Source organism: Cydia pomonella, chromosome 3 (assembly GCF_033807575.1).
Source record: "Cydia pomonella isolate Wapato2018A chromosome 3, ilCydPomo1, whole genome shotgun sequence".
Taxonomy (NCBI): Eukaryota; Metazoa; Arthropoda; class Insecta; order Lepidoptera; family Tortricidae; genus Cydia; species Cydia pomonella.
This window is the reverse complement of record NC_084705.1, coordinates 12,091,006-12,112,479: the sequence shown is the minus strand read 5'-3', so window position 1 is coordinate 12,112,479 and position 21,474 is coordinate 12,091,006. Positions and strand designations below refer to the sequence as shown.

The following is a 21,474-nucleotide window of genomic DNA, read 5'->3' as shown; positions in this document are numbered from 1 at the left end:
CATATAATGGATAGGTACAGCCTGGACCTTTCAAAGCACCAAGTACTCGACAACATCACCACTTCAAATCACAATTCGGTTATCTACAATGTGCAAAGGGGAGATAACATCCTAAAAAATGTAAAAACACTCAATGTTTTTTTTTTTAATCTATAAAAAAGAGATAACAATGCGATTTAAAAAAAATGAGTCCATATATTTCTTAAATTTTTCTTAAATGGATGGAATACCCGTAAATGGAGTTGATGGAGTTGGTGAACAATATCCATATTGTTTTAAATTTGATGTTAGTTCTATGTTGTCAATCTTGCTAGTCAATAATTATGTTCAAATTAGTTTTAGACGTGAAATTCGCACGAGTCCCGACACGCCATGCCTGAACTCTGAAGTTGGTAACTTTGTTGCGACGCCGTCCCGACTTGCAACGTCCCGGAGGTATCCAGCTTAGTGTACTGGATTTATGGTGTATCTCAACGCAATCTTATTTATCTAATAAAACTAGATAGGACTGATAAGGTATAGAAAAAAATCCTTATACTACTGAAGTATGTATTCGGACTCTACGTAGGCATTATATTAACTGAGTCTGAGTTTCCTACGATATATAATAAAATATCACAAATCCAATGGATTAATTATTTTATAATTTAAATTTTACGTGGCTACATTGGGTAGGTATTAGTTTTACTCCTAAGGGCCTAAAGATAAAGAAATTTAGGTTTATTTTCGCGGTAGGGCCTCTGGGTCTGTACGATGTACGTGCCACTGAATATCACATTGTTATTACGAATATAATATTTTTATTAAGTTTTGGATTTGTCTCCTTAATGGTACATTATTGTAAGAAAAAATATATTGCCTCGGTATGTATTACAGTTACAAGACACAGCCTTTTTAGGACAGACAAACGGACGGAGTAGGCTTAGGCTGACACCCTTCGGGTACGAACCTTAATAATGCGACCTTTTACGAGGAAAGTGCTACCAGTGTGTGATTACTTAGATATTTATATATTCCACAGTTTTCTTAGCTAAACTCAATCCACATTTTCCTATATGTATATTAGATAAGGCCAAATTCAACGTTTTTACGTCGCTATAGCATACTTGAACGTTGTATAAGCAATAAAGGTAAATACACTTGTAAATATCTTTTCCGTGAACCCTTTTCTCGAGTTAAAATCTATTTTCTCCAATATGCTCGGAAATGTTCAGCTTATTGTAGCAAAAATAGTACGGGAAGTTCTTCGTTATGGTCAAATTAAAATTAAAAAAATTCAAACCATTATTGTCGTGTTTTAGCGGACGGGAAATTATTACTGTATTGTTTTTTACTTTTTAGAAACATGTATCCATTAAGAAAAACACAAACAGCCAATGAATATGGCGGGCTGCGTCTACATGACGCGATCATCATCATTTCAAGCTATAGGATAGAGACGTGTAAGACCATCGTGTATGATCGTGCGAATACTGCTTAATAAAATCAAAGACTATATAACTTTTATATTTTTTAAGGATTTCATGCGTGCAAATACAGCTTATATTGCACAGTTATATTGAATGGCAATGAATGGCTGAATAGTTGTGCCTTTAACTTTAAAAAAATAAATCAACAGGGAAATTGTTTTTGACGTTTTCGATGTGAAGGTTCGATTTGAGTGCTGATTGATGCTTAAATTATGATTATTTTACCTGATTTCCTGGCATGTTTGGAGAAAAACACTATATATGCCTCGGCAGGAACAGCAATTCGTGGATTCGTCTTCTTTGTCGAAGCTTATCCGCGAATTGAATTGCCCTTTCCCGGCCTCTGCATTAATGTACTATTAAACTCCCTTATTATGCAACGTTAGACACAAAACTGTAACCAATAGTGAATAATGATGTACAATTTAATTACGTCTGCTGATTTTTCAATTATATAAATATTTTTAGAGAAATCGATACTGTTCAACTTCGTCCGTAGGCCCGGCGCGCGGTTGACTGCGCGGGCGATGAGGGGCAGTCGCAGCTTGACCGTCGGACGGGAAACCCGTGTCACTCGACGCGACGCGTGCGCAGTTATTCTCTGTGAATTGATCATCTGATTTTAACTTTTGAGTGATAGGGCACTGTTCATTTAAGCTTAAAGTGAGTGTTAAGAGAGAGAACGGATGCAATTGTTTACTTGCTTGTGCAAACTTAAGTTGTAAAGGTATGGAACGAGGAATGGGGGTCGAGAGAGTTGGGTCGCGCGAGGTCATTCAGATGAAGAAGGGACGGCCTTAAAACATAAATAAACTAAATGAGAAGGTTCCTTATCGTCAAATTACAAATTAAATTGCTTTTAATAAATATTATTACCGTGGATTGGGGTTACTTTGATTCCTGGGTTTACTTTGATAAAAACTTTACCTCAGGTTCAAATTCAAATATTACGCTTTCTGACACTCAAACGTAGGCTCATGGACATGTGCATACTTCCAGTCCTCACTTACGGTGCTCAGACTTGGTCTTTGACAGAAGCTCAGAAGTCCAAACTCGGGGTTTGCCAGAGAGCCATTGGAGCGCAGCATATTAGGTGTTAAACTAAGGGATCACATCCGGAACACCACGCTGCGCTCTAAAACTCAGATTATAGATGTAGCTCGAAAAGTGGCCAAGTTAAAGTGGGACTGGGCTGGGCATGTCTGCCGCATGCCGAATGACTTGTGGGCCAAGATAACCACGGATTGGGTGCCCCACGAGTCAAACCGGGGATCTGGCAGACCTCGTCGGCGATGGCGGGATAACTTAGACTCCTTTTTGAGGGACTGGCCGGTCGTATCTCAAGACCGGGATGAGTGGAAGAAGAGGGGGGAGGCCTTTGCCCAGCAGTGGGACACAATGGGCTCGTTATAATAATATAATTATAATAACGCTTTCTGAATGCATCCTTTGGATATTTTTTTTACGGTTGACAAGATTTAACGTCACTGCCAGTTTGTAATTTATGTTCGAAGGATAAACCACGTCGATCGATGAGAAAAAAATTGTGTACTTTTAAGAGCCTGTATAACTTCTAATGTACTATTTTCTATATAGCAAATACATAAATTTGATGTAAATCATTGAATCAGGCATGTATCGGCCTATAACATCGATGCTTGTTGCAAATCATAATCATGGCGGCCATTTGTATTTTTTCGGATTTTGTGGCATGGGGTGTTATTGATCGCTTATAAGGGTTTACTTTGATCACTGATCAATAACACCCCGCGATATATAGTTTTTTAAAAGATTATATAGTTAATTAAGGGTTTCTTAACTGATTTTTGTTTTATTGTTTTAGAATAATGCCTCGATCATTCAAAAAAACGATTAGTGTCCGGAGCATATCGGAACTACTATGAAAAAGTTTTAAACCTGTGACAGAAGAGGTTGAAGCCAGGCTGTCGATACGCCAAGCATCCGAACATCATGGTGTTGTCGATTACATATTGTTGGTAAAGTTGGACAGCCTTTCAAAAGGGTACCGCCAAGTCCGCCAACGCCATGGCCGGGGGGCCTAGTGGTCAGCGTAAACTCGAGACGTCGATTCTGACTCCGGCTGCGGGAGGGCTTGGTATCTTAAGTCATTTTTTAATTCTATCACTTCATCTTTCTCACTCTTTCTTACTTAGCAGTGCCGCGGCCAGAAGGGCCGGTGGGGCCAAACAGTAAAGACATGATAAAAAAAAGGAGGGATTGGTCACGTTTTCAAAAAATCTTTTTAGTTTAAGATTAGAGTTATGTAGTTAAGTTTGTAAAAGTGCATGTTTTTTAATGAAATAAACAGATTAAAATACAAAATTTTAATTTTTTTTTAGTAGGGAAGGTGAATTAATATATTTCGTTTATTTATTTGTTGGGATCATAAATATACATGGATCTATTTGTCAATAGAATTAAATATAGGTATATTTTAGTGATATTGCCAATTTACTAAAAATTTTTTCTAGTATAGGTACGTATTGAATTTAGTCGTATCAATACTTTAATTAAAAGTATAGGTACTGTAGGTAGAGGTACATTAATGTTGTGATACGTCACTTTAACCCAAGTTAATAATTGACGCCATTTTGTGCCGAGCCGAACTGAGCTATCATTGTTTGCACAGAAATATTGACTTATTTTAATTGGTTCTGGCCATGAATAATAATTACGTGCCGAACAATGTTACCCTCGCCAACTATTCAGAAAAATCAATTCAATTAACAATGTCGTAGCTGGCAAATGTTTACTGAAGATTTGTGTATGTTACAGTAAAATCCGTTTTTAATGAAAACGCGTTTTTTCTACTTAAAAAGAAAACGCGTATTCACTAGTTAGAACTAATTTTCCCGTCAGGCCTCGGTGAAAACCAGTTTTTAGAGGAAACATTTTTGGTATTTTTCCATAAAAACGTTCTCAACATTTTCCACTCTGGATTTTGGCCCTAGATGAATAAGCATTTTATATAGGCTCAATATTGCCAGTACCTGTGACTGTACGTTTTGCTTTTTATGATATTGTTATTTTTATAAGAACTACTTCAAACAGCGCTAAAAACGGCTAAATAAAATGCGCCGTAAACAGATGTATACAAAAATAGGCATAGGCAACATCAAAAATAGGCATAAAAGCAAAGATCAAAATGGTCAGACACAGATCATTTCTTTCTCATTCTGTTCCTTTATAACTTCGTTACAATTGGTTTAATTTTGGAGGATAAAGTCGAAAACTAAATCTCGATTTCTGAGATTTTTACGTAGGATTTTTGGATGGAGCTGCAGTTGCCCTTATCGCACATTTTGAGGCTCCGTCTGCATTTATAAACTAAAAATTAATATGAAAAGGGGCTTAACTAATAATTTAAAACTAGTTTCCGGAAAGTGGCTTGGTGAAAAGTAGTTTTCATATTAATTTCAGTTAAAACTAGTTAAGACGACAAAGTGGAGGACCCGCGCAAAATCGCCTATTCATACAAACGTAGTCCCCGTTTTCCTCTCTGGATATTAACATTTTTGAAATTATTTTGACACAATTAGTTGTATAACCACCACAGCTATGCCCCTACGTTGGATTTTTTTTATTAAAAGAGTTAGGAGCATTTAAAAAATGGTATGAAATCTGTTTTACGCCCCTAATTTTTAAAATAATTGAAAAAGTCAAACGAAGGGGCATAGCTATGGTTAATATACATCAAATTATGTAAAAATATTTTCCATAATATCAATATCCAGACAGGAAAATGAGGACGAAGTACGTTTGTATCTGAAGCGGCCGTCTCCTTTCCTTTTAACCTAAATCATAATGCCTTTATTTGTATTAAATATAAAAACAATTTTAACTCAAAATGTCTAAATATCAAACTGATACCTTTGTATAAAATGGCCTAAAGTCATAATTACTTTTAAAATATCATAAAATTGTCATAAAATTGACCCTGCTAGTAATACTAATAAAGGCAAGAGGCGAGAACTTTTACCATCAAAATCGGGTGAAAAATAATTAGCGGCATATGAAACTTTTATTCAATTGAAAATCAGAAAAAACGCCCACGACGCAAATGTCTTTCTTGGAAAACGTGTTGGTAGCTTACTTCAATGAACTGGCGAATAAGTGCCTACAAGGCCAGCACGCCTTGGTGCAATTATTCGAGGTTAAAACTGTAAGCCACCATTTTGAAAATTGTACTTTTACTGTTTTGAAAAAAAAAAACGTATTTATAAGTTTTGTTTTTTCCTCGCAAGTGTGTTGAAAAACGTCGTATGATACGCGTGTGCATTGGTCATTACCCACATCGGCTTTCTTATTGCGCGCTCGCTTACAGCTCGCGCGCACAATATCGCCTCGTGTGTAAAGACCAACTTAGCGCACTTGTACCATAATGTAATATTAAACGGCTGTTAAATTAATCAAATTAAATAATATTAAACATAAAAAAAATCAATTATAAACGTCAACAACGTATTTTAAAAGTAAAACTCATTTATGCTACTTGGTTTGAACTGCAATGATAAAAAAAGGCTATAACACCCTTGGGAGTTATAACTTTTCTTTCACAATCCATAACTCACGCGGGAACAATATAGGCCTTTGTCCTTCAGTACACCTGCATGAAATAAGATCTTTTTCGAGCAAGTGTGATGAAAGTGTTAAAAAGTATGTTTCATCAAATGGATTACCCATGGGACTTCTATATTATAGAGCGTATTATTTTTTTAAATTTCAAGGGAGTGTTTTAAATGGACACGAGTTGCGAATTACCTATTCGCACATGTATCGTACAACGTTTTACAGTACATATGACCCTTTAAATTTTCGACATAGTTACATAATGTGCGGAAAAGTAGCACCATATGTACTGTAAACGATAATATAGGATAATGTAGCATTCATTAATACAGGTAATTTTTAGATTTAGGTATTGTGATACCACGTCGTTTTACAGTTTAACAGATATGGCTTTGTGGGAAAAATAGGCATAGTTATTGGAATTCAGGTATATTGATACAATTCCATTCTAGAATCTAGGAATTTTAGCGACCGAGTAAAACGTTTTGATAAATGAAACAAACGCATGCAAATTTGTAGGTGTAAACGACCCTATAATATATCTCATTATGGATTGATAAAAGAAGTTGAGATGTGACTCACCGATTAGATTTATTGCGATTAATAGCGCTCTTAATTAAAAAAGGGTTGTTTACAAAATGATAGCATTTTCTTGCAGTAAATACATAGGTACACAATGTTTTTGTTATGTTATATCTGACCCCTATCTGGCAGGTAATGTGGTCATACTGAACAACTTTTACCATGGAGCTAATCAAGAAAACACAAACAAAACCTGTATATAGGTTTATATGCGTTACAACATCACTTTATTATGTTGATTAGTTAGTATTTTAAAACTGAGAAACTTAAAAATATCAGCAATGGTCCAAATCAAACTAACTACCGCTGCTAAATCGAGTGACAGAGAAAAAGTGCACAGAGTTCGCTGCCGCATGGTAATTAAATTAAATTTCTGTTAGTTCTAGTCAGAGCTCTGCCAAAGTGAATTTGGTTTATTTGCTACTGCTACCAATGAGTTGGGCGGCTAAAGCAGATTGAACGTACCTACGTATAACTTACTAAGGACGTATAACTAAGGAAATAAATATTTATCATTTTTCATTTTCATTTTTAAAAGAATACCTATTCATATAAAAATATAACTCATTTTCGCTGACGTGTATAAAATAATTGATGCACTTTGTTTTAAAGGTGTGTTATGAGTGTAATATAAAAATAAGGCGATCAAATGGCTACATCTACAACGTGGCACATATAAAAATGTAGGGAGATGAATAGCTGTATTAACTTTTTTGCATCAACAATGCAATGGTTTCCGCGCAGCCTAAACTCGGCCAGTGAAGCGTCGCGCAATCAAGGCGCGTATAACTTCGCAATCAGAAGCACCCACATTGTTGCACCTCCAACGCACATTGTGGCACCTGCGACTGGCTCCCATTTCTCTTGTTCGCTACAGCGGCTGCACGCTGCCGTGTCTTTTCACTGCAATTGTATTGCGCGTCATTGTCTAGTTTCATTTATTCTCCCCTATACAAGCTCACACGACAGCTTTCTCTTTTCCAACTTTATTCGTAAACAAGTTTGCTTTCATTGTGATGATTGAATTAGGTTATGGTTCTTTGGGTAGGTACTTTCAAAGTGTGGTTTAGCGAAACTAGTCCACGCTGGACGTAACATAAATATCTGGAGGCACACAAACAAAGAAGCGCTACAGCCGTAACCTCTCTCTCTCAAAGCCATTCAGGGGTATTTAGACCCCTTCTAACTTCATTATGAATAAAACTATAAGCCTGAATTATCAGTGACTACTGTCTTGTGTACTCGAAGTTAAAATTTTCGATCATAATAACCGTTTAGCCCATAAAGCATTAGAAAAATCTACCATACATAGGTATGTATGTTAATTGAGGTCAATTTCAGAACCGTTTTCTATCTTACAAAACGCATAAGTAAGTTTCTAATAATTAGAAACTTACATATGCGTTTTGTAAGGTACAATTATTGTACCTATGTAATTTTGCGAAATAACAGTTACTAGTGCGATCGTTACATTACACTCATTACCTTCTTACTTACCTATATAAGTAACGTACCTAATTGGCTGCTGCGACGACCCAAAATCAGTCGTGGCCTCCAATACAAGAGCACGTCCGTCACACTAATTTTATTATTACATATATTGCCAATATTGTAGGTAGTAAGTCACAGACAAACTGAATGGGGGGGGGGGGGGGGGGCTCACCATGGTCTAACTGGCGTGTGAAGGCTTCGCGTCAGCTCCCCACCAACACGCCGCCGTTTCCATTGCAAAAGAAGCAAATATGTAGCCAGGGCAAAGAGGAGTATATTTTTACCGCTTTAAAGCTGCTTGTGTTTCGGTTGCCTTTCCGGCCACGCGCAAGGTACGGCTGATATGAGAGGCGAAGGTGTTGACGCATGAAGCTTCAATTTCATTGATCAATATTAGGTAACAACTTATAATATGATAGGATGTGGTACCTACTGACTTAATAAAGAGACTTTGTTTTACATTACATCTCGCATTTTTTGCATAACATACAGTTGCATACAATAAATATAATTAATACTGCTTTATATAAAATCCATATGACATTTTATGACTTGTATTTTGCACAGATCGATGTGATTTTATGTTAATTATGATTTTTGGTAACAAAATACTACCAGTTGTCATATTGTCAATGATACGACACCGCCATAAGGATTTTAAAATCCTCAAAACAAGATGTAATTTGAAAATTCGGAGTTATGGTAGGTAAGTAAATTCAAAAATATGCTTGTGTGTGTGTTATTTTTACAGTATCTTATAGTTATGGTAAAACTGGTAGGTATTGAAGATTAGCCGATCTAAGACCAAGATTATGATGCGTTAATGACAACTCGCCGGAGGTTACACAGATTGCGTACTGCGGCATGGTACAAGCCTACGTATATCTTGGGGCCTTAATCTCGAGCTATGGTAGTTGCGTAGATGAAGTAAAGCGTCGTATGGTCGTAACCAAAACGGCGGTAGAGAAATTAAAGAAATTGTGGAGAAATCGCAACACCACCAAAGTCAAGCTCATGCGAACACTGATATTCCCAATCTTCCTTTATGCGGCAGAGACGTGGACAGTGCGTGAGTTGGAAAAGAGGAAGATAGATGCTCTAGAGATGTAGTGATGGAGAAAGATGCTCGGCATATCCTGGACAGAGTTCTGCACCAACATGTTCATACTCCAGGAACTCGGCATCACAAAACGTCTATCGATCATAGTACAGATGCCCATACTGCAGTACTTTGGTCATGTCTCTAGGCGTCATAATAACTCCATAGAACGGCTGGTCGTGCAAGGAAAAGTACAGGGAACCAGATCACGTGGCAGGCCACATATGCGCTGGACTGATCAGGTGAAATCCGCAGTGGGAAACCGCATATCAGACTGTGCCAGACAGTCTGCAAACAGAGAAAGATGGCGGGAGATCGTAACGAAAGCTGAATCCGCCTCTAACACAAACATCAACGCCTCAGCGTGACCACGACCGCTCTGTCAAGAGCGAAACGACTGAGAAGAAAGAAGGTAGATATTAATATATTTTTCACCACACCAGCTCATAGGAGCCTCTCTTTATTCATCAATAACTGATGAGAATTGTACATTATTGCAGAGGCTGGATGAGTTTCAATTTTGTCGGATGACTCAAAGACGAATCCACAAACTGCTGTTCCTGCCGAGGCATATATAGTACTTAGAATAGATTTAAAAGTGGAAAAATTACTGTCTTGGGCGAGACTTGAACTCGGAATGCAATCTCAGATAGCAGAGCGCTGGAGTATCGATCCAGATACGACTTTGCCACTCTTGTGGATAGAATGCAACTTACTCCAATATGCTCGGACATGTTCACCTTATTGTAGCAAAAATAGTATGGGCAGTTCTTCTTTATGGTAAAACTCCAATAAAAAAAAAAACAACTGCATGATTGTCAAGCCGTTAGGTTTCAAGGCACATTTCTATATTTCTATCCTATTTAGTTTTTTTTAATAATTATCTGGTGCTTTATTTCATGCATGGTGTGAAATAATTTATCTTAAATACAGTCGAATACCCTTACTAGTCAATTATAGGGCAAATCTGAAATGTGTCAAGGTGGGTGCAGTGGCAAAAAAAATGTTACCTCCTTTTCTACATAATTAGGCGTAGGACGCTGTCTTTTTAATTACATTTTATGAAATCTAAAATTAACAATAATCGTTCTTTCACCGGTCTCCCTCATTGAAGTCGGTTTTTTTTTTCTTAAAAATTATTGTCGATGCGTTGGTAGTTTCTTGCAAGTTTGACCCGAACATATATACATAGGTATATACATATACATACATTGCAAGTTAAATAAAGGCTTGTGAAAACAATTCGCTTTTATGTACATAGAATTTCGAGAGCAAACAATGCCAACAATAAAACATGCATCGCTCAAATATGACACACTGAGTTTTAGCGACTACCTATAATACAATTATACGAGTATTTATTATGTAGATAGTAACTTAAAAAGTATTATAACATTATGCCACATTAGGGATAATTTGTTTGAAATATTGGTGTCATTTTACCGTCGTAGGTACCTAATATGAAAGTGCCAACGGTCATCTATCATTCGATATAATGTGACATATCTGGATCCACAATTTGATTTTTAACGGTCACATTGGTACAGGATTGAGAGAATTATTCTGAAATGAAAAATAATGTTACGTAAAAAAGTACTCAATCTAAAAACCAGCAATATTTTTTATATCGATAATTTGTACTACCCGTAAAAAAACAAAAACCTTTGGTCAGTTCGTCGAAAACACAAAATACTCTCATAAATTGTTTTTCTAGCAGTATTTCTTCTAATAATAATAAAAAAATATCTTCATTATCTAGTAGCTTATGCCCGCGACTGCGTCCGCGTGAAATGATAATGGTGATTGATAAAAACTACCTTATGTTCTTCCCCGGGCCTCAAACTATCTCCATACCACATTTCATCTAAATCGATTCAGCGGTTTCAGTGAGATGTGACTGATTGAGAAAAATACAGACTTTTCTTTCACATTTATAATATTATAAAGTAGGAATAGGAATAGCAGGTACGGTATTCCCTTATTTTGCCGACAAACTTTTCATCGACAACGATTTATTGAAATTTTAGTTCTAGTAATAATATAGTCTAGCATTATTTTGTTTCAACAACTATTTATATAAATTTTTCTTACTTCTTTGTATTCAACGAATATTACTTGATCGCTGATTCGTTTCAGAGTACCTATTTTTATTGGCAGAACTAATAAACATTGTAATACATTTGTTCGACGTATAAATATAAAACTTTTTTACATGTGGTACTACACATTTTTATTCTGTTCTAATTATTTTCAAATGATCTATTTTATCATGTCATACAAATATAATAAAACTAAGAATCATCTGTGTAAATCGTTTTTTAGAAACAAAAGGCGATTCTTTCCAAACTTCCCTCGTACGGGCTCCCTGAAGGACTATGCACATGGGTCGCCAATTTTCTATCTGGGCGTAGCATTGCAGTTATCATCGACGGACAATGCTCAGATCTCCGGCCCATTAACGCCGGCGTACCCCAAGGATCTGCACTGTCACCTACTCTGTTCATCCTTCATGTCAATGATATGCTGTCGACTAGCAATATCTATTGCTATGCAGATGACAGCACGCGGGTGGTAGCTTCTACACAGGTCGTGCAAATGCCCCTCGTGAGCAGGTATTGGAATGCAGAATGCAACTTGTGTCCGAAATCGAGGCCTCTCTTGAGCAGGTATCCGAGTGGGGTAAAAGTTTGCGCGTTTTCCGCTAAGAAAACCTCATTTGTTTTAGCGCTAATATTTCAGAACATGCCACTTACCATCTCCATGAGTATCGGGATACTCGGTGTCGACATTACGAACGAAGTTCAGTTTCGGGGTCATTTGGAACTCAAAGCCAAACTGGCCTCCAAGAAGCTCGGGGTGCTCAATAGAGCGAAACAGTGCTTCACACCAGGTTTTCGTTATACAAAGCGCAGGCTCGACCTATTATAGAGAACTGTTCTTATCTCGGGTCTGGAGCACCGAAATACCAACTTCTTCCACTTAACTCCATCCAACGTCGGGCAGTTCGTTTAATAAAATAGGTAGGAATAATACAAACGTATGTGTGATATTGTGTTCTTATTTAATTTTGCTTAGAAATATTATTTTGTACTTTAATCGGAATCGACGGGGCACAGAATTTCGTCATGTATTTATCATTTTAGGTATTTGCTGTTAACTTAGAACTTGACTACGTCTCGTTTTGTTATTTCGGGCTTTCAGTTTTAAAAACACTTATTGTGTAGGTAAAAACAAGCGAGGGTTTTCAGAACATGTTGGTAAAAACACGAAACCTTAGGGGATTTCCGTCTTGTATGAATGTCCCGTTAATACAAAGTTGTGGTCATCTATGTGCGCAAGCTCATCAATCACGCTGATATTGCGTGACACGTCAACTCGTGATGACGGGAACCGTCACTTCTGTTTATATGCTTATCGGGATTACATGCATTTTGATGGGTAAAATGTGAAAAAGATTGTAAAGACGTGGTTTAAAATATGGAAACTGAATGTATCGATGAGATCTAGTAAGAGGACCGTTCTATTTATGGCTACGCCAGCTCTATCCATAAACGTATATAATTATAGAGGATGTTTATTTAGTCACCTGCAATAATTTACGGGGTGAATATATAGGTCATACTGAGCAACTTTTCCTATGGGACCAACCCGGATAACGCGAAAAAAAATTTACTCTCCCATAGATACTGACATAAATGTACTAGACAGGCTATTGAGAACAAATTGTGTCCGCCATTTTCGGTGTTTGACGTTTGTCACTAAGCTAAAGAACAAGCATGTGTAGCTAGCCAGAGGCGAAACTGTTATGACAACTGTTAATTTTCTGCCCACACTGTAAAGAATCTAGATATTCTAGATAAAATTATTTTATTTCCTTACAAGTGTATTGAAATTGTTTTACATATATGACACGGACGACATGAAAATTTATAAAAATAGTCATAAAACTCGTTCTATTTGACTCTGGTACTCGAAGCAATTATAATCTAATCGCGTTTGTAGCATAATATATTCTTTAAATATGAGAAAAACACTACAAACAAATACAAGAAAAAGAGTAATATATCATTATTTTGTATATATTCTGCAAACAATAAGGTAGGTAATCATTAGTACCTACGTATTACATCTGCGAAATGTAATCTATGCGCCAAAGAAAATGGCGTCCCACCGCAAGTGTATAAAGTGACGTTTAAAAATAATCTAAATGAGCTTAAAACAAGAGTTTTTTCGTAGTGGAGTGTTATGTTTCTTGATATTATTAGAATACATTTTCATAACGCACAAAGGCATTTTTTTTGTCACATGTGTGGAATCTCGACAGTAGTCGGAGACGTACTTAATGGAATTAAGTGCCGGCACTTCATTGAGGTGCGGAAACATTTTCTTAGATATGCCGACTCTAGTACTTATACCTCAATGCCCATAGAAAATGTCAAGGTCAGACAACCAAAATGTATGAAAAAGCCATTTTTTTTTCGTGATTTCGGGGTTGGTCTTATAGCAAAAGTTGCTCAGTATTATTGCTGGTGACTAAATAAGCACTCTGTATATATGAAACATAATTATAACTATAAGTGTAATGTAATGTAAGTAAAATGTAAATATAGCAATCGTTGGTAATACAATTTTATAATTAGGTAGCTTTGTTTTGATATTTTGTAATTGTTAATTATATCAACTGCGACGTCGTAACGTAACCCGTATCGTTGTTTTGCAGCTATTGAAGCGAAAACTCTTCGCACTGGCAGCGGCCTCATGCACAAATGAAGTGAAAGAATATATCTTCTTTGTCTAAGTGCCTACTTATACTGTCAGCGTCATAGACAAAAAAATGGCCTTTCATTATACCGGGTGTGGCCTGTAACACGAGCAATAAATTTAACTGTAGGCTGTACTCCTCAAACTTACCAACATTTGGTCAGCGATTTTTGGAAATTATGAATACTTTAGACTTCCTATTTTTCATACAAATTAAATATTACCTTCAATGTACGCTGTCATCAGTGTAATTGACGTCTATTGTCACGCTTTAAACATTGTACAAACATTCGCAATACATTACGCAATGTATCTATTACGAATTTTAGAATAAACTTTAAAGTGTTCAAAAAATCAAAATAAAAGTTATTTTTAAAAGTTGCTGAACAAATGTTGGTCAGTTTGAGGAGTACAGCCTACAGTTTGATTTTTTGCTCCTGTTACAGGCCACATCCGGTATGTAATATATACATAAGTATATAAAAGCAAACGTCCTGTGTGATTGAATGATTAACCTTAATCAAGGCAGGGCCGACATTAACTACTGAATCTAGAACATTTATTTTTACAGTAGGTAAGGGTCTCCCCAAACCAGTCGACGCGGAGTCGGCTTTCGCCGAGTGTTTTACACCACACTATTCGCATTTAGCCGATCGACCGTCTCCGCGGTTGGACACCTGCGTTTAGCAGTCTCATCCTCCTTGCGGCCGTAGAGACGCCCGATCGCCTGCGACTTGCTATCGCAACAGTTGTAAAGCGACGGTCGGCTCTCCCGTGCTCCGTCCTGCCGTCGAGACGTCAGACAGCACACGTACAGCCGTTGAATCCGACGAACAGATGTAGGACAGCGGGTGATCGGCAATCGTAAATCTCATTTTTGGAGACTGGTTGTTAGTAACAACCCTGAGTTTGAAATTGAACAGACCTGTAAGATTATTTTCCTTGGTAATTGTTACATATTATATAATAACCTGTGATGATGGATATTTTACGTAGACGGGCATGGAAAAAAAGGCTTACCAGCATTTTTATCGTAGCCTACTTGTTGGAAGAGAAAAGCACCTACACCAGAAAAAGCGGAGGCGACCGTGGGTTGATTCTTTGTGGCAATATAGATTAAATGAAGGTGAATTTAATTTACGATATCCTCGTTTGAGACTCGATCCAAAAATGTTTTACGATTATTATGGCCGTCATCGGCTCTGTTCGGCCGTCGTCAGCTATGTTCGGCCGTCGAAGACGCTGATTGGCTTCCGCCAGCTCTGACCGGTCCTTATCGTAGGTACTCGGCCGTGATCGGAGCCGTTCAACTCTTTCCGGCACCGTACGGCGATATAAGGAGATTTATGAATGCGAACGTGTGCGGTAGGCTGCAAACAGCGTCGTACGAATGCGAACAGCTTTACGGCAAAACGCCGTTTTCCCGTCGAAAGACGTCGTTTCGCGTGGGCCGAGCCGATTTACGACTTATTCGCTCTTATTGCGTTGACATAAAGCTTTTTCCGTACGCGATTTGCCGAAACGGCGTCGACTAGTTTGGGGAGACCCTTAAGGGTCTCCCCAAACCAGTCGACGCGGAGTCGGCTTTCGCCGAGTGTTTTACACCACACTATTCGCATTTAGCCGATCGACCGTCTCCGCGGTCGGACACCTGCGTTTAGCAGTCTCATCCTCCTTGCGGCCGTAGAGACGCCCGATCGCCTGCGACTTGCTATCGCAACAGTTGTAAAGCGACGGTCGGCTCTCCCGTGCTCCGTCCTGCCGTCGAGACGTCAGACAGCACACGTACAGCCGTCGAGTCCGACGAACAGATGTAGGACAGCGGGTGATCGGCAATCGTAAATCTCATTTTTGGAGACTGGTTGTTAGTAACAAACAACCTGAGTTTGAAATTGAACAGACCTGTAAGATTATTTTCCTTGGTAATTGTTACATATTATATAATAACCTGTGATGATGGATATTTTACGTAGACGGGCATGGAAAAAAAGGCTTACCAGCATTTTTACCGTCATCGGCTCTGTTCGGCCGTCGTCAGCTATGTTCGGCCGTCGAAGACGCTGAACGGCTTCCGCCAGCTCTGACCGGTCCATATCGTAGGTACTCGGCCGTGATCGGAGCCGTTCAACTCTTTCCGGCACCGTACGGCAGTATAAGGAGATTTACGAATGCGAACGTGTGCGGTAGGCTGCAAACAGCGTCGTACGAATGCGAACAGCTTTACGGCAAAACGCCGTTTTCCCGTCGAAAGACGTCGTTTCGCGTGGGCCGAGCCGATTTACGACTTATTCGCTCTTATTGCGTTGACATAAAGCTTTTTCCGTACGCGATTTGCCGAAACGGCGTCGAATAGTTTGGGGAGACCCTAACTCGGATGCTTATATATAACGTGACAAACCATTAAAAATATACAAAATTTTAAGTAAAAGACTTGAAACTCCTTTGTAAAGAGGTACGAAAAAATCTTACAATACCGTAAAATGGGGTGAGTAGGAATTGCGCGGGAAATAGGGATGCGAATCCAGAATTTATTTTTTCAGTAGCTACTTTAATTTTCGGGCTCAGGTTGCTTTTAAATTAATTTAATTATATTTTATAGACATATTTTTTCTTCTTTCGGCACGACAAAGTTGCCAAATCATACAATTTTAAAACACATATTCGGCAAAGTTTTTACAGAATTTAACTTCGTTTTATGTGAAATTTGCCAAAGTAAGGTTCATCAACCTTTCGGATATCGTTTATACTTACGAGGCTTATGAAAAACGGAAATACATAACTTATATTTTCCTTATTTATAATGGTTTTAAAATAGAAAACGATTCAACCGCATTTGAAGATTTTAATGGGTAGGCATGTATTGAAGGGTGAGTTGGGACTACAACGGCAATAGTTGGTCTTACGAACGGGGTGTACCGTGATGATAGAGGGGGGAGTTGGTGCACAAAACAGATAGGTACATAAATCAATCTACATACATAGTGCGCTCGAGCAACGCACACATAAACACTACTCACGGACACGGTATCTCGGACTGGTTGGGACTAGTGCGAGCGCAAGTGCCATAAGCTTGCGACACGCGTCTATGAACTTTTTTATGCAATAATGGAGCAACAAAAAAAGTTATCATAACTGTTCAGTAGATGGTTGTTTAAATTCAACATTAAATGGGGAATTGTCGTTTTTTTAAGCTACCAGTGGTTTCAGAGAAGTAAGTAGGTAATAAGCCTACACATAGCACGCACTGTGCGTTTTAGAAAATAAAGGCGACGGATGGAAGGTGTGAGTTGAACGGAACAAAGAACGTATGAACGGGTATAGATTTAGTAAAATAAGAAGATATTTAATATGACGATGATTTAGAACAGAGATGTTGGTGGTACGATACGACGATTACTTAAATACTGTAATAGAAGGAAAAAAATAAGGGTTGTAATGTCATGGAAGGCATTTGTGATTTAGGATTAAAAGAAGGTTAATGTTATAATATTGTGATAGTTAATCAGAACACAAAAGGCAGGATTCAATCGGCGGTACTTCACATATTAGAATTTGGCCCATAAATGTGTAAATAAATATTATTATATGATGATCTTTAGTTTACTCTGATTATATATATGACAAACATAATAAAATTTAGAGTGTATTTAATTCAAATTTAAGAGATAAACTTTTGTCTCTACAGTTTCATCCTTTTCTTTAAAATGCAAGTTCCTTCCTTTTCCTTTACTATCTCTTGATACATGCGACTCTACGTCTATTCAATTCTTATTTGATTCAATCTAACTTTTCTTCTGCATTCTCTTTTCGCGATGGTTTTCAACCCTACACTCTACTATTTTTTGTATGAGATATATTTTGACTTATTTATAAATTAAAAACAGTATTTTTTTATTATATCTTGACCATCTTCATATCTAATGACCATATCTTCCGTCGCAAGTTTCGCACGATGGGTCATATCTTTTGTTCCCTTCTAATTTCTTGGATGTACACCCCCCTTAAACTTCTGTTTTTCCATATTCAATCCAAGCTATTTTGTAATTTTTGTTCGTGGAAAACATAGCTATATAGAAAAACGTTTCGCGACGTTCGTCTCATTGGCAAACGCTCGTTGACCCTATCGCCTACCCTGCCACCGAGGGTCACTATTTACTCGACTTCGAATGGAATACCAAGCGGTGTCCAAGTCCAAGAAGGACCTATTTAAAAGTCATGGCTTAGGGTTTCATTTATTTTTTTATGACTATACAAAATATCGCCCCTCCACGGCTCGGCTCTGTTTATATTTACTTGATCTAGCTTAATTAGCTTAACTGCATTTCAACTAAAATATTTTTAAGTAATGATTTATTTTGTAGAATCGGTATGTAGCCTTTAGAAAAGGCAGGACACAGAAATTATAATTTATTTAGTAGAGTTACATATAACTTAAGTTGATGGGAAAGCATAAATTGAAGTTGCAAGTGTCTTAAACGAGTCCCGTAACTAGACAAAAGCCATTCAAGTTACACAGGTCAACGATAAAGCCTCTAATCAGTCTCCACTGATCCGTAAATAGTTAAGTTTTTTCCTCGACCGTTGGTAAATACGGTTTATTTGAATTTCACTAGCCCGTCCGTCAACGGTCCGCCCACAATTTCGTCTGACGAAAAGCAAATATTGGCTAGCTGTTCACTTTTGCCGCCCTTTCATGTTCGCCTTTATTCGTTATTTTGTCACACAGGTAAAAATGTAGGCATGCTCAAATATGGCTGTGATGCCAATATTTCTAATTTAACATATTATCGGAAAAATTAATACAAGTACGAAAGGTAATCAAAGAGTTAACTTTTATTACTACCTTGTGCAAAAATTATAATTTGGAAACCAATATTCAAACTTTTGAAACGATTGTTTCGAATCGAATTATATTATTTATCCTTTTAAGTACTGCAATAATGAATTCGGGATTAAGAATATAGGTTGTCCATTATGTTAATTACTTTAATTAACGCTATGACTGTGTAAATGTTTACGTAACCCAATTAATTATATCCGAAAGATAGGTTACGAAATACGTAACATAAATGACGATGATTAATCCCCGTTCGTATCTGTGATCTGATTTTATTTATAAAATACTCGCATTCGGAAAACCAGGCACGAATCTAGGTCAATGTTCGCCAGCTCAGGTTAAAGCTAAATAGGTATATTTTTGAAATTGCATTTCAGTCACTTAATTCCTCTACTTTATATATGAAGCTAAAAGCTGAACGGCCAAGCCATATATTTTGACTAAGATGTAGTGTTTGTGAAGTTAGGGCTTGTAGAGTTAGAAGCTTGGCTCTACAAGAGATCTGATAACTTTTTGATATCAAGAGTTTGTTAAGGGTTTTTTGCCTTATAGTTCCGTCTTGGCAACATTTTACATGAAAATGTTTTTGATGGGATATATTCTACCTTTAGAAACTTACACACGTCACTTAGCTAACAAGCAACTCAGCCAACTCGCCTTACCACTTATGTTCCTACATGTGCCCTCGACGTAGCTTTCACGAATCTATTCTGGTCGGCCAGCTAACGCAAGCAAAAGGAAGAAGATCCTGCCCTATCTCTATGTTAGGTGACAAGATTCCTTCAGGGTACGGTACAGAAGGTACATGGAGTTGCTATTTCTCCACATCTCGCCATAAGCTATTCTGCGTTGACTGATTATGCACTGGTGAAAACCAGTGGACGATGGTGTTGTAAATACCTACACCAATATTTTTACGATTATTACCTACTTCAAAATTTTTTACTGTTCTCAAATTACACCTTTAAGTCAAAGAGGGGAATAGTACGGACGCCAAGGAGTATGTGAAATTTATATTGGATACTGAACCACATATTGAAATATAAGCAATTTTATTGTTGGATTATAAAATCAAGGGTGTAGAACAATGAACATCTCACTACTAGTGGCTATGTGAGCTGTAAACCTCGCAAGCATAACGTAAAAGTGAGTAAATATATGGCTCCGCCATTTTGAACAATTTCTAAAAGTTGTTTCGACAAAAAAAATCTATTTGATTATCGAACCTCACAAAATTTCACGAGAATCAGTTCAAAATTCGGTAACGCTTGATCAATCAGGACCAAGAGATGACGTTTTACCTAACTTGAATCTTAAGCAAGCTCTTGTAAGGAGCCGAAACCTGGACATCGTACGTTAACTAGGAATGTCGATTAAACACCTATCACATGGGCTGTCTTCGGAGTATCTTCAACATCACTAACAAGAGAGTCCTAGTCCTCAGCTGTCATACATACATAATTCAGCTGTCACCCGCTGTGACTTGAATATGAAGTTAGCTTCCCAATAGCACCCTCTACCTCTACTCCCTTTATGCAAATCATGGAACAAAATATCGTCCTACTGTCTTTGAGATGAGGGGTTCTCCGGTCGTTCAATCCCTGCAAAGCGAGACGACATCTCGGAAAGAGCTTCCTGAAAAATGCGATGCAGACATTGCCACCATCTAAAGAAAGAATTTTAACTCTAACTGTAAGAACATGTTAAACATAAAATACTCATTCTGATTGCTCATATCCATTGCTTTAACTTGATTTTATTTCATCCTTCCTCTTCAACACAGGTCAGTATACATCGCCCTTTCTGCTGCCAGATAAAGATTTACAACTCTATGACCCGATACCCTTAAAGACGCAGTCAATACATTCAGCATCGTCATCAAATAATTTACCGTCTTTTTAGACACCAGGAGTTATAGCTTTTTTTAATTGTCTCACTAATTCATAGTATTCATACCAAGCAAGGCCCGATTCGAAGAATGCTTAAGACACGTTTAAGATCTTGGAAATAACTTTAAAAGATCGATAACTAAACGACATGTCAAAATTGACGTTTACTTCGATTTAGCAGTGATCCCAATAAGATCTATGTACAATATTTCTAACGTCAAAGTGACATTGGTTGCCAGAATCGAGCTGCTTCAGATTCTATCAATTATACAACATATAAACGATATCTAAATGAGAATTTATCTAAACCAGAACTTATCGTTATCGTATCTCATTCTTCGAATCAGGCCGCAAATACCTATTTGGCCTAAATGGGTTTTACTTTTAAAACACTGACTTTTATAATTTATTGTTATTGTTAGTTAAAAAATATTTAATTAGATTTATATAATAGTAGTTTAAAATATTGTCTCGTCTCGGTAAGTTCACCTTTCATAGCCTGATAGCCGGGTGGAAAATTGCATTTCCCACCCTAGGGAGGAAAGCATTTATTTTAATTTGTACTTCGAGCAACGGTTAACAGCCATATATGCCAAATTATTGAGTAAAAAGCTTTCATATTTGCTTTCGTATTTTCATACCAAGTATTATCGAAATTAAATGTCAATTGTATTGCATTATTAAAAAATATACTACTTGTATTCAATATTTCAATGTATGAAATAAACATACCTAGATATTTGTTAATAAATCAAT

At 37.3% G+C, this 21,474-nt stretch overlaps 1 protein-coding gene and 1 long non-coding RNA gene across 2 annotated transcripts in view; both read left to right on the top strand.

Annotated features, from left to right (window-relative positions):
- The window catches only part of LOC133516085 (lachesin-like), a 114,451-nt gene that overhangs the window by 23,443 nt on the left and 69,534 nt on the right, over positions 1–21,474 (top strand). The gene's annotated exons all lie outside the window — the stretch shown is intronic.
- On the top strand, positions 1,562–14,435 carry LOC133516066 (uncharacterized). Its single transcript, XR_009799169.1, has 2 exons — positions 1,562–2,132; positions 3,313–14,435. It is a non-coding gene; the product is annotated as an uncharacterized LOC133516066 (long non-coding RNA).